Source organism: Vanacampus margaritifer, chromosome 8, assembly GCF_051991255.1.
Source record: "Vanacampus margaritifer isolate UIUO_Vmar chromosome 8, RoL_Vmar_1.0, whole genome shotgun sequence".
Taxonomy (NCBI): Eukaryota; Metazoa; Chordata; class Actinopteri; order Syngnathiformes; family Syngnathidae; genus Vanacampus; species Vanacampus margaritifer.
This window is the reverse complement of record NC_135439.1, coordinates 26,040,460-26,052,849: the sequence shown is the minus strand read 5'-3', so window position 1 is coordinate 26,052,849 and position 12,390 is coordinate 26,040,460. Positions and strand designations below refer to the sequence as shown.

At 42.0% G+C, this 12,390-nt stretch overlaps 1 long non-coding RNA gene across 1 annotated transcript; it reads left to right on the top strand.

The window, feature by feature from the left end:
- Positions 1-9,617: 9,617 nt before the first annotated feature.
- LOC144057170 (uncharacterized) lies at positions 9,618-10,320 on the top strand. The gene is made up of 3 exons (XR_013295174.1): positions 9,618-9,703; positions 9,768-9,833; positions 10,188-10,320. It is a non-coding gene; the product is annotated as an uncharacterized LOC144057170 (long non-coding RNA).
- Positions 10,321-12,390: the final 2,070 nt, after the last annotated feature.

Here is a 12,390-nt window from a genome sequence, read left to right as displayed (position 1 = left end):
GAGTTTTTTCCCCTCGTGATGATTTTGGGTTTTGTCTTTTCTTAGTTTTTTTTAACCTGTGCGCAATGAATTGGTCATCAATGACTACGTTTGCATGCAGGCAATATTCGGGTTATTGTCAGAATTCGGGTTTCTGGAACAATCAGAATAACACGTTTACATGCGCAAGTTGACATAGTTACCCCCGTATACATGGCGTTTGGAATAACCCGGTGTAAGGGGGTGAAGGACGGACACCATCATGGCAGAAATAGACGTAATTTCCGCTTCTAACTTTAAACAGTCAACAAAATACATTAAATTCATGTCACCCACCATGCTTAATAAAATACTTGGTTTCCTTCTCGCTCCAGAAGTGCGTTTCTTGGCTTGCCAGGCTAACTGGTAGTTATTATTTTATATTTATTGCATTAATGCGAAACTAAACTTTTTTACTTCACTATTTAAAGACTTCTTCAAAATAAAAACGTTTAATAAAAAAGTTTTAAATCTATATTAAATCATATTTTATTTAAGTCAGAAATTGTTGTCAAATTTGAAAGTCTTGATTCTTAATTATAAATTGGTCAGACTTTACATGCTATGCCTCATGTGCACACACACCCGCCCACACTTCCTCAGACGCACACACACATCCTTGCACACGCACACACACACACACACACACACACACACACACAAACAAATCAATGTGTGTACCCATCCATCAGAGGCTTCTTTTAAGTTGTCGGTAGTTGGCTGGAGGTCATTGGTCAGTGCCTGTTTTTTTCTGTTCCAAGCCAGAGTAAGCCAACTGGATACTGTCTTTGTATTATCAGAGCCATTGAGGCGAGCCCTTGACCTGCTACCCCATTTAAATGCTATAAAGGAACCACCCTGCCTGCCACCCCCTTCACCCGACCCCCCCATGACACCACACCGCCCCACCCAATTTAACATTTTCCTCTAAAGTGCAGTGGGAATTGGAGGACACCTGCACTATGTCAATCTTTTGTGATGAGACTGACCAATTAGGCCTCTGTCAGGAGATCGAACACTGCTTACAATAGCATTAAAGACAGCCCATGGACATTGCCTAATTTAGTTGTTTTGATGATAAGATTACAGAAAACATCAGTTTGCAAAGTTAATCAAAAGACCATTTTCAACAAACCTAATTGTCATACAAGCAAACAGCTTGAATTACACAAATATTAGATTTATTGGATATTTCAGTATGTTAAAATCCATCCGTTTATTTTCGATGCCAGTAATTGTTTTTCGGATGATGGGTGTACTGGAGCCTATCCCAGACGACTTTGCAGATCAATTAAAATAAAACACTAGTAATTGCGTTCAACACACTAAATCATGGTATGATAGCTGACTTATTTTCTCCAAGCAAGCACTAAAGAAAAGCAGCTGTGTGTGTGTGTGTGTTTGTGTGCGTGTGCGTGTGTGTGACAGTTTGTATGCATGTATGAGATTGACTGTTTACAAAGTATGGGTAGCAACACACTGAAATTCAAATTGTGATTTAAAAAAAAAAGGTCTAACAAACACAAATGGTTTTCGTACATGAGATGATAGGAGGATAATAATGGATGACATTGAGGCAATTGTTCAAAATTTTATGTGAAGTCTTCTGGATGATGGGGGCCCTCAGTCAGACGATCTGTGTGCAAAAGTTGAAACATCCCTAAATGGAGTTTTTATTTCTTCCTGTGTTTTGTGCAGAGGTGGGTAGAGTAGCCAAAAATTGTACTTAAGTAAGAGTAGGGTTCCTTCAGAATCATTTTACTTAAGTAAAAGTAAAAAGTAGTCATGAAAAAAAAGTGAAAATGTATTCGCTGAAAAGAATACTCAAATACTGAGTAACTACTTGAACAATGAAGTCTGATTTTTTTTTTTAAACAATGTCATCAGACATTGCTTCATTTTGACATATAGTCTTTAAAAAAAATTCAATAACGTTTCATTGTCTTAGAACATAAATAAATATAAATGTGTACAACACTTTACATACATTGTGTGCACTGCACCAGCGATGTTTTGACTGTCTAGCTGTCACATCTATCAAATCTACCCTGTAGGTATACTCACATCTACTTGGTCGCAAGTTTTCCGGCACCTCTCTTCCTGCCCCGTTTTCCTCCCACACTGGTGCTCCTCTCCTCTTCGCTCCATCGCAATGTGACTTGTTGTGTTCTAACTTCTGCCATGGTGCTAAAGCAGGCATGCGCAGTGTCCTCTTTTTTTCTTGTTTCAGAGCTTAATAACCCACTTCCAAGTTAATTGTTTAATTGACGCGAATATGCGAAGATGATGCTCCCCAGGGGCGGACTGACCCACGGGGGTACCAGGGATTCCCCAGTGCCCCCCCCAAAAAAAAGTAAAAACAAAATAGGAACAACGCGTAGATCGGCTCTAGTGGGGGGCCCGGTGGAAAGCACATTTAATATGGCTCAGACCAAGTAGTCCATACATTTAATGCAAATGATTTGGTAATGGAGCATCATTGATTGATTGAACTCATCAAGAAGACCTACATCTATGATTTGATCACATCACAGTTATCAGTTAGGGAATGCTTCCATAGTATTTGATATGTGGACAAGTTAGCTGGATGACTTTCACATAAGCACGTGTGAGTGTGTGTGCGGGGGGGTTGGTTTGAGTGTGTGAGAGAGATATTTATGTGTGTTTTTTTTTCTTACAGAGATTGCTATGTGTATTAAAGAACTCAATAGTGGACATTATTATGATTATATATACATTTGTCATTAGCAGCAGAAACATCAGCTGTTAAGGCCACTAGTGGAGGAAGTATTGAAGGACTGGGTGACTCCAGTCATGGTGTTGAAGAGGTGGTGCTCTTCTTGGAGGAGATGAAGGAGTGGGAAGGTGTGTTGGCCTCAAGGAGGGGGTGGAGGAGAAGGAACCGAATGAAGCAGGAACTACTAGTAAGCAGACTTGTACAGATTGCTTTGGGCTGTTGTACCGGGTCTGCAATATTCCTGTATTATGCGTAGAATTAACTGTTACGCAATAATTTTATGTTAATGAATGCATACAGAAAAGCAAAAGCCAACATGAGGCCGGGACTGAAGGCGGAGGATCACTTGTTCAGTTTTGTAGATTTTGTCATGGTTATCTGATTGACAATCTGTAAATTGAGTTGGACAATTGTTTTATATTTGGCATCATTATAATTTGTACTATGCATGTATGTGATTTGACTGCTTTTGATAAAATTTAGCTACTATTGCATTCTACTGCACAAGAATTTAGTTTTTTCATGTATTTTACATTTTTACATTTAGATGGAGTGTGCCTTACTTATTTTTGCATGCAAATCTACACCACTTGGTTACATAAAGTTTCTGGATTTTGTTTACTGAGCTTCTAAATAACGCTTATTGTTTTGTATTTGCAACTTCCAACGCGGCAGGAGGGGAAAAAAGGCCTTTGTTTTGTGTGCATCCTGATCTTTAGAATCAAGTGTGTTGGAGGACGGAAAAATCTAAAACCTGGAGGACTCCGACGCTCGAGAACCAGAATTGTGGAAGCCTGCTCTAAATTGTCTACTGGTCAGAATGGTTGTTGGTACCACCTTCGCCGACCAAGCCACTAATGACAATGGCCAACCCCGCTTTCATCTCTGCCATTCACACAATCTATGCATTGCCAACACATGGTTTCCTCGCAATCTTATGCACCACTGGATGTGGTACAGTAGGTACGGTAGGACCCGCAAAGCGATCGGCCAACTGCAGGGTATATAGAGGAGGACAGCTCGGCAACATGGACCACCGCTTAATGGTTCCGCAGCTTAGGCTGAAGCTGCGATTGGATCCCACTGCTAGATACCAGGCCTGCCCAGACTCGACCCGGCTCCGTGATCATGATCATCCATGTTTTGGAGCTCCATCTCTAACCGCTTCAACACGCTGGCCGATGGCGCCGACGTCAACTGGGAGACTTAAGACCTGTGTCACCCAGTCAGCCTAAGAGGTTCTAGGAGGATCAAGACCTCCGCCTAAGCAGCCTTGGATCACCCAAGAAACGCTAGACATCATTGATCAACAGCAGTCAATGGCTAGCTCCTCTCCGCAGGGATATGACGGAGTACCGACGGCTCAATCGGGAGCAAAATGAGGCAATCACTGCCGACAGGAACAGATTCTGGACAGAGTAGGACTTTCACCTGGAAGAAGCAGCAAGACACAACAACCATACCCTCCATGCTCCGATGCTTCCGTACTGGACCCCGCATCAAAGTGAAGGACTCCAATAACCAGCTCCTCACCATGGAATCTGAGTGCCTCGACCGCTGGCAAGAGCACTTCAGCTGCCTCCTCCATCACCTGCCCGTCACCCTCGACGTGAACCTTGTTACCGCGGCCAACTTGCCCTCAACCAACAATGACTGCCACACGAACCTTGTCACCCCTGAAGAAGTCAAGGCAGCACTGAAATGCCAGAACAACCGCAAGGTGCCCGGTATCTGCACAGTCACCGCAGAGATGTTGAAGGCGGGCGGTGACTTCATGATCCAGTGGCTCACCCACATCATAAACACGGTGTGGCTGACGGAGCACCTGCCGACTGGCTGGACCATCTTCCCCTTTTTGAAGCAGAAAGGTGACAAGCTCACCTGCAGCAACCACAAGGGCATCACCCTCCTATCCTTCCGCAGTAAGTTGTTCACCAGAATACTCCTCAGCCGTGCTCTTCTAGCAATCAGAGGCTATCATTGTCCCTAGCAATTGGGCTTCATGTCCAACTGCTTAACCTGTGACCACATTTGCGCCCTCCGCCTCATAATCAAAAAAAGCAGGGAGTACCGGATAGCTACCTTTATATTACATTCATCGACCTCAAGGCTGCCTTCGACACTGTGGACCACACCTCCCTCTGGAAAATCCTCCACAAGATTGGTGCCCCCGTTAAAATCAACACGCTCTTCCAGCGGCTCTATGACGGTGCCAAGAGCTGTGTGCAGGTAAACGGGAAGGATTCAGGGTGGTTCCCCATCAACAGTGGGGTACGCCAGGGTTGCGTGGCCGCCCCAGATCTCATTAACTGTGTCATCGACCATCTCATGACGAAGGTCTGTGACAGTGTCCCCGGTGTGTCCTTCGCTGACTACCAACTCGCCGACCTGGAGTATGCACCCTGTTCTACACTACTCTGAACCAGCTGTGTTACGCACTTACCGTCTATCAGCAGGAAGCAGCCAAACAGTCTTCAGATGAGCTGGCCTAAGACCAAGCTCGTGCATATCGGCGACAGCCCGGACCCACAGCCCATCTTCATCAGCTCAGATACTGTAGAATTTGTCCATTTGTTTGTCACCAGTGACAACGACATCAAGCCCGAGATCGGCCGACGCCGTGGACTAGCAGCTGCTCTGATGAAGTTCCCCTGGAAACCCCTCCGGAGTCACCGCTCAATATCTCTCACAACAAAACTCCTAATCTACAACACATCAGTCCTGTCTGTATTCCTTTATGGTGCTGAAATGTGGCCTCTGTCGTTGACTTTGGCCAGCAAAATCAATGGGTTTGACAGCAGAGCCCTCAAAACTATCCTGAATTTGAGATGTTTCCTTCATACGAGCAATGAAGAACTTCAAGCCCAGACCCAACAACCACCCATGTTCTGCCTCATCGCCCAGTGCTGCCTTAGTTTATCTTTATTTTGGAACAGCCAGTCATACTTCAAGTGTCTCCAGCTGGTCCAAAATGCTGCTGCTCGTCTCATAACCGGTGCCCGTTAGAGGGAGCACATAACTCCTATCCTGGCCTTCTCTTCATTGGCTGCCCGTGCAGTCCATTTTAAGATTATTTTATTTGTTTTAAAATCTCTTAATGGTCTTGCCCCACCTTACCTCACTGAGCTCTTGCATCCCTACGCACCAGCCCAGTGCCTCAGGTCAGCAGACCAGACAAAGTTGGAGGTACCGAGGACAAAGCGGAGGCTTGGAGGGGATCGAGCCTACAGTTGCCAATATTAGGCAATCTCCCTCTCTAGCTACTTTTAAAACCTGTATTCTTCTGCTTTTGGCTCACTGTGAGACTTAGCATTGTTTTGGTGCTTTGTGGTGTGTGGTGCGTTTGTGCTGTATTTTGTGTTACGAAATTGATGTTTATTTTATTTATTTATTTACTTATTCACTCACTGACTTACCTACACCTTTCGTAACCATCAATTTTGATCACTGTTTTTGAACTCTATGTAAGCATTGAACGTACATTGATTTTGAATGAACAAATTGCAGTCTTTTCCATCCAACCGAAACGGGGTCAAACGACAAGAGCGCCCTTGTGTGATTAACTCTTGATTCAGAAATTGTAACGTTTCAATGGATCCCAAAAACGCGGACAAGTGAGTCAGGAGCAGCGCTAGATGGCATAACAAGAAACCGTCTTAATTCATAATGATTACCGGATAATTTTACTTCAAGAGATGCGCTAATCCTATTAGCATCCTCCAGGAAACGTCTGTCCAAGTCCAATACCCAATGCGGCTTGCGCAAACAAAAAGTAGGACACAATAAAACAACCGTCAGCACCGGAATCAACAAGTACAGTAACTGTGACAAGAGAACTAAAATCCCATATTTCACCATTAAATTCAAGTCTTTTAACGATCTTATCCGTGGGATAATGAATAAGTTCAGTATTGGCATCGGAGGACTCACGCAAAGAATCATCGACAGTGGAAGCGAACGAATCTTCCGCCAGTCACTGTCCTCTAATGGCAGTAGTCCCTCTAGAGCGAAGGGAAGGTCCTACCGGGCAGGACGACACACGATGGCCCAGCTGCCCGCAGTAGAAGCAGGCATCGGTCCTTACATCAGGCTGTTGTTCCGCTGGGGTGAGGTGGCCTTCAGGACGCGGGACCAGGCTTGACGCGTTCCTCCTGGAGTTTCCGCTGCCGTTCACGCATACGATTGTCCAAGCGTATGGTGAGTGCGATGAGGTCCTCCAGTTCCGTGGTTTCATCTCGAATCGCTAGTTCATCCTTAACACTGGAGTTGAGACCGCGACGGAAAATGCTGCACAATGCAGTCTCGTCAAACCCCCTTTCTGTTGCCAATATGCAAAACTGGATTGAGTGTTTGGCGACTGACAATTGTCCTTGGCAAAAGTCCAGGAGCCGACTTCCGGCTTCCTTACCCTTAATGGGATGGTCAAATACCTGCTTGAGTTCCTCGGTGAATTCAGGAAGTGATAAACTTAATCCTGGCCTAGTATTGCTCACAGCCATACCCCAAGTTGCTGCCTTACCTGACCACAAACTCATCATGTAGGCAACCCGTGACTCATCGCTAGAATATGTGTAGAGTTGCTGATCAAAAATAAAAATGACTAAAAATGAAAGTGAACATTTCTTAACAATAGATTAACATTGTGTGCAGCCAAATGGAGAAATACAGTATAAAATAGAGTGCAGCTTAACCATAAAATTGAACTATGATGACATATAACTGGATTTTAATTCCTCTTCCTGATCATCATCCATATTTGTATGGATTTCATCAGCTGCAAAGTCATCCTCATCTGTTTCCTCTTCTACCAAGAAATCGACAAGGGCTTTGGGGATGACATCACCATCAAACCATTGTGGTTCTAACTTGCCAGTCTCTGTGTTCATGTAAATTCCATGGTTGAGAGGGGATGGGATCTCTGGGTAGTGCTCATGAGCCCTCTTCCAGACATATACAGTGCTTTGCAAAAGTATTCACCCCCTTGAGTTTTTCAACATTTTGGCACGGTACGGCCACAAACAAAATATTTTACTGGAATTTTATGTGAAAGTTAAAAACAAAGTAGCACACAATCGTGAAGTGAAACAAAGTGTATATTTTATTTCAAACTTCTTTTACAACAAAAAAACCCTAACAATTTGAGTGTGGAAAAGTATTAATCTCCCCTGAATTATTAGTTTGTCGAACCCCCTTTTTCTGCAATTACAGCTTCAAGTCTTTTGGGGTATGTCTCTATCAGTTTTGCACATCGGGAGGCTGAAATGTATACCCATTCCTACTTGCAAAACATCACCAGCTCAGCTAGGTTATTTGAAGAGTGTTTGTGAACCTCAATCTTGAGATCTCTCCAGAGATTTTCAATTGCATTTAGATCAGGACTTTGACTTGGCCACTAGCACATTGATGCTTCTTTTTTTTTTTTTTTTAACTATTTTATTGTCGCTTTAGCTGTATGATTCGGGTCATTGTCTTGCTGCAAGGTGAGCCTTCGTCCCAGTCTCAGGTCTTGCAAACCCCAACAAGTTGTTTTCTAAGATCGCCCAGTATTTGGCGCCAACCATCTTCCCTTCTACTCGCACTATCTTCCCTGTCCCCGCGGAAGAGAAGGACATCTCACAGGCTGAATACTTTTGCACACCCTACTTTTCGTAGGGTTTGAAGTTTGAAATAAGATATACACTTTGTTTCACTTCAAGATTGTGTGCTACTTTGTGTTTACAGTTTTTTCCGATTGCTAAATCACTCAAAAAACATGCATAGCACAATTACTTAAACTGACACAGAGCAAAACCTCTTCTCAAGTCTCCAAAACTCTACATGCTTAGAAGTAAGGGTTCCAAAAGGATTTTTCATGAAGAGCAGAGGTTCTGAGGAAGCCTTTTTTTTTTTTAAATAAATGAATAAAAATAATTCGAGGGTTCTTTTGAAGCTAATGGTTCCTGTAAGAACCGTTTCAATAGAGAGAACCCTTTTTGGAAGAAAGGGTTCCTCAAGGGCTGTTGAAAACATGGGTATTAGAAGATCTTTACCATTAATTACCATTAAATGTTAAACCATGATTTAGTATTCACTCAAATTCTCTGGAAATTTTACAAGGAGAGTATTGAGTACATTTTACTATTTTATAAAATAAAATAAAAAGTTACTCAAGCATTGAGGATCGAACTCATAACCTTCAGGTTGGGAGACAGCCACTGTACCACCTGAGCTATGCAAATCTTGTTTGTCCCTCTACTGCATTGTGGATTTGCACTTCACCCTTAAAGTAGCCTCTTTTTTTTCTTTTTTTTTTGGTTTGTTTTTATTAAAAAGCTAAAATGTACTCCAAACTCTCTTTGTAAAATTGACTTGATTTCTGAGTGAATACTGAATCATGGCTAAAGTTTTTTCAAGTCTTTTTTTCTTCTTCCTTTGTTATCAGTGCACTATGAGACTGAGTTAAGAGGCATTTGTCTGCAGAAGAACTTTTTTTGTTTTTAGAATAGAAATAGAATTTTAAATTTAGAATAGAGTACAAATATAAATGTAGCAACACAATATACTCTCTGTATATTAATTTTGTTCCTGCTGTTGTAACCCACCCTGGAGGGAGGACCTCATGAGTCGCATTTATTCACTTTTGGAAATTGGGGAGTTGACCTATTTCTTCTCGAGTGTGGGTGACAGCAGGGGCTCAGGAGGTAGAGCTGGTTGTCCTGCGGATGTTTGCTGGTGGTTGTGTTGCCCAGGAGAAAAGCTGGATTTTATTATGTGCAGGACCTGGGAGCTGGCTGCCAGGTTGGTTGCCCTGTGAGAGTTGAATGATGGCTTTGCTACCGAATATACGCTCCGCCCTCTTTAAAACAGGTGTGACATATCAGTGGTGATTACTACTATTCACATGTGAATTTGTATTACAAGATGGATTGAAGTTAAACCTGAAGCTATCAGAAACCTAAAATTATCAAGGTAAGTAAAATCTACTATTTTATTTCAGCAACATTTTTTGTTAACATTTGTTTCTTTTTTGTAGACATGAGTTAGAGAGTTTGGACAAAAAAGACGTGTGCCACGCACTGGTTTCAATAAGTGGATTAGGGTGAGTATTGAACCTCCTTTTCCAGTAATTTCTTTTTACTGAAAAGTATTTCAACTTTAGTAAAAGTAATTAATGTGAAAAGCTTGTGGGGTTCACTCACATTCACCTGATTTTGTGCCAGTGGAGGCTCTTGTCATAGGATAGAGGACAGACTTATTCAGTCTGTTCCACTGCCACCATTAGGATGTGTTGATAAATTAATTAAATAAATAAATGCATACTCTGACTGCTCTATCGACCATGCATGGCTTTACTTTACTTTTTATAGATGGCTTTATCTGGTGTATGTATGCCTTGTATTGGTGCTACTAATTGTCTTTTTTGTAATCCCTTTCTATATCGTGATTGCTGGAGATGATATGAATCCACCTGCTGAGGACACCCTGTACAGCTGTCATGTTGCTGATTCCACTGGACCTGTGTTAATCTCTGTCCTGTCCTCCCCCCGGGTCTACATGATAGCTTTTCCATAGACAGTCTGCTGTCCTTTTCCATCATTGTTCAAAGATTTTTAATTAATAAAAACAAAATCCTCTTTAAAAATTGTTTGAATGTTTCTCAGTGTCAAGAATAATGATGAACACAATAAAAAAAAATATCTGTAGAATATTGTGTGGTTCTTAATACAAACCCTTATATATATATATATAAAAAAACTCCTTGTACAGGTTCTTGATAAAACCCTTGAAACATAATAGGGTTCTCAGTATAACTTGTGTTAGTTCTAGATGAAACCCTAGCAATATAAAATACTTCTTTGTGGAACTTGCAGTGAAGGTTCGAGATGAAACCCTTGTAATATAAAAGGGTTCTCAGTGGAACTTTCTGTGAAGGTTCTAGATCAGTGGTGTCCAAACTCGGTCCTCGGGGGCCGGTAGTCCCGCAGGTTTTGGATATTTCTCTCCTCCAACACAGCTGAAGCTCATCAGCAAGCTCTACTAAGCCTGATAACAATCCTGTTGATTGAAACAGGTGCGTTGGAGCAGGGAAACCTCCAAAACCTGCAGGACTACCGGCCCCCGAGGACCGAGTTTGGACACCACTGTTCTAGATGAAACAATTGAAACATCACAGGGTTTTCAGTGGAACTCCCTGTTTGAGATCTAAATGAAACCCTTATAGGGTTCTTCGTTTAACCTCTAATACAGGGCTCTGGGTGGAACCCATTATGTTTTCGGTAGAACCCTTTTTCTCCAGGAAAAAAAAAAGAACCCTTTGGAAGGGTTCCAGGTGGAATCTTCATAAACAGTTCTAACAAGAACCAAAAAAGGGTTCTCCTATGAGGACAAGCTGGGGAACCTAAAACGATTCGAACAAGCACTTTTACTTCAAAGAGTGTAATCACAAATGGCACTTTTTAAATGCACTGAACATTGTTCTCTGCATAAGACACAACAATCTGACATGAGGTCACGTGTTTGCCATTTCAAAACACTGCCATTCAAAATTACACTACATTTGCTAATGGGCTCTGGCCATCGTTGTGGTTACTGAGGTCAGGCACACCCGGATTAATCAGTTTGTCCAATCATGAAAGACAAGAAATGAAGGAGTGGTACTGAGTTGAGGAAGTGGTGGATTTGTGCTAAGAGTCCATTGGCCAATATATGTGCCGCCTAGCCAAACACTTCAATGCATAATTGTTATCACCTCAATCGAGAAGTAATCACTACAGGGGAACACCTTTCTTTCTTTTTTACAACAATGGAAGACGTAGCAGAGAGAGAAAGAGAGAGGGTGAGAATGAAAGGCGGATGAAGAGTGAGCGGTAGGAGTAGAGGAGTTCATGGCCAAAGAAGACAACAACTCTCAAATTAAATCAGAGCATGATCATGTCAACCATGGGCTGACAATGCAAGAGGCTCCCTAATTTTTGTTGCCTCTCTTTTTTATATATATATTTTTTGCAATTTTTTTTCAGTTTACTGTTTCGTGAGCATATATTTGTTCACTCCAATGTAAACATAACTGCTGTGCATATGTTGCACCGACTTGTTGGTGAAATATAGTTTCAACCGTTCAATAGTTTCAAGTTTCAACAGCATGTGTGTATCTTCAAATATTTCTGTCCATGTGAACAATCTGAGGAATGTTCTGTAATTTAAACTATCATAGTTAGTATTATGGCAAAGCATAATAAAGATGAGAGTGCTTTTCATAATGCCCAACAGTGTGTAGTTGATTAGACATAAACAATATGAGTGATGTGTGTGCCACTTGGTGCAAAAGTTTGATTTTGGCTATATGCAGTTTTGGTTGCAGTGCTTCATTTTGCAAGATATGTGAGGGATTTTGCAGTTCGGGTGTTTGGTTTTGTGAATTGTGTTAAGCATTTTGATAAAAATCAGCCTCGCTTGCAAAATTGAATTTTAGCAATTGGAAAGAACTAATTTTCACATAAAATTTCAATGAACTATGTATTGTTTGTGGTCGTACAGTGCCAAAATGTTGTAAAACTCAAGGGGGATGAAAACTTTTTCAAGCTGCTGTACCTGGAAGTTGACTCTTCTTATGTGCTGGAAGAGGACCCTCTTGCAAGGTGGGAAGGTGGAGAGAT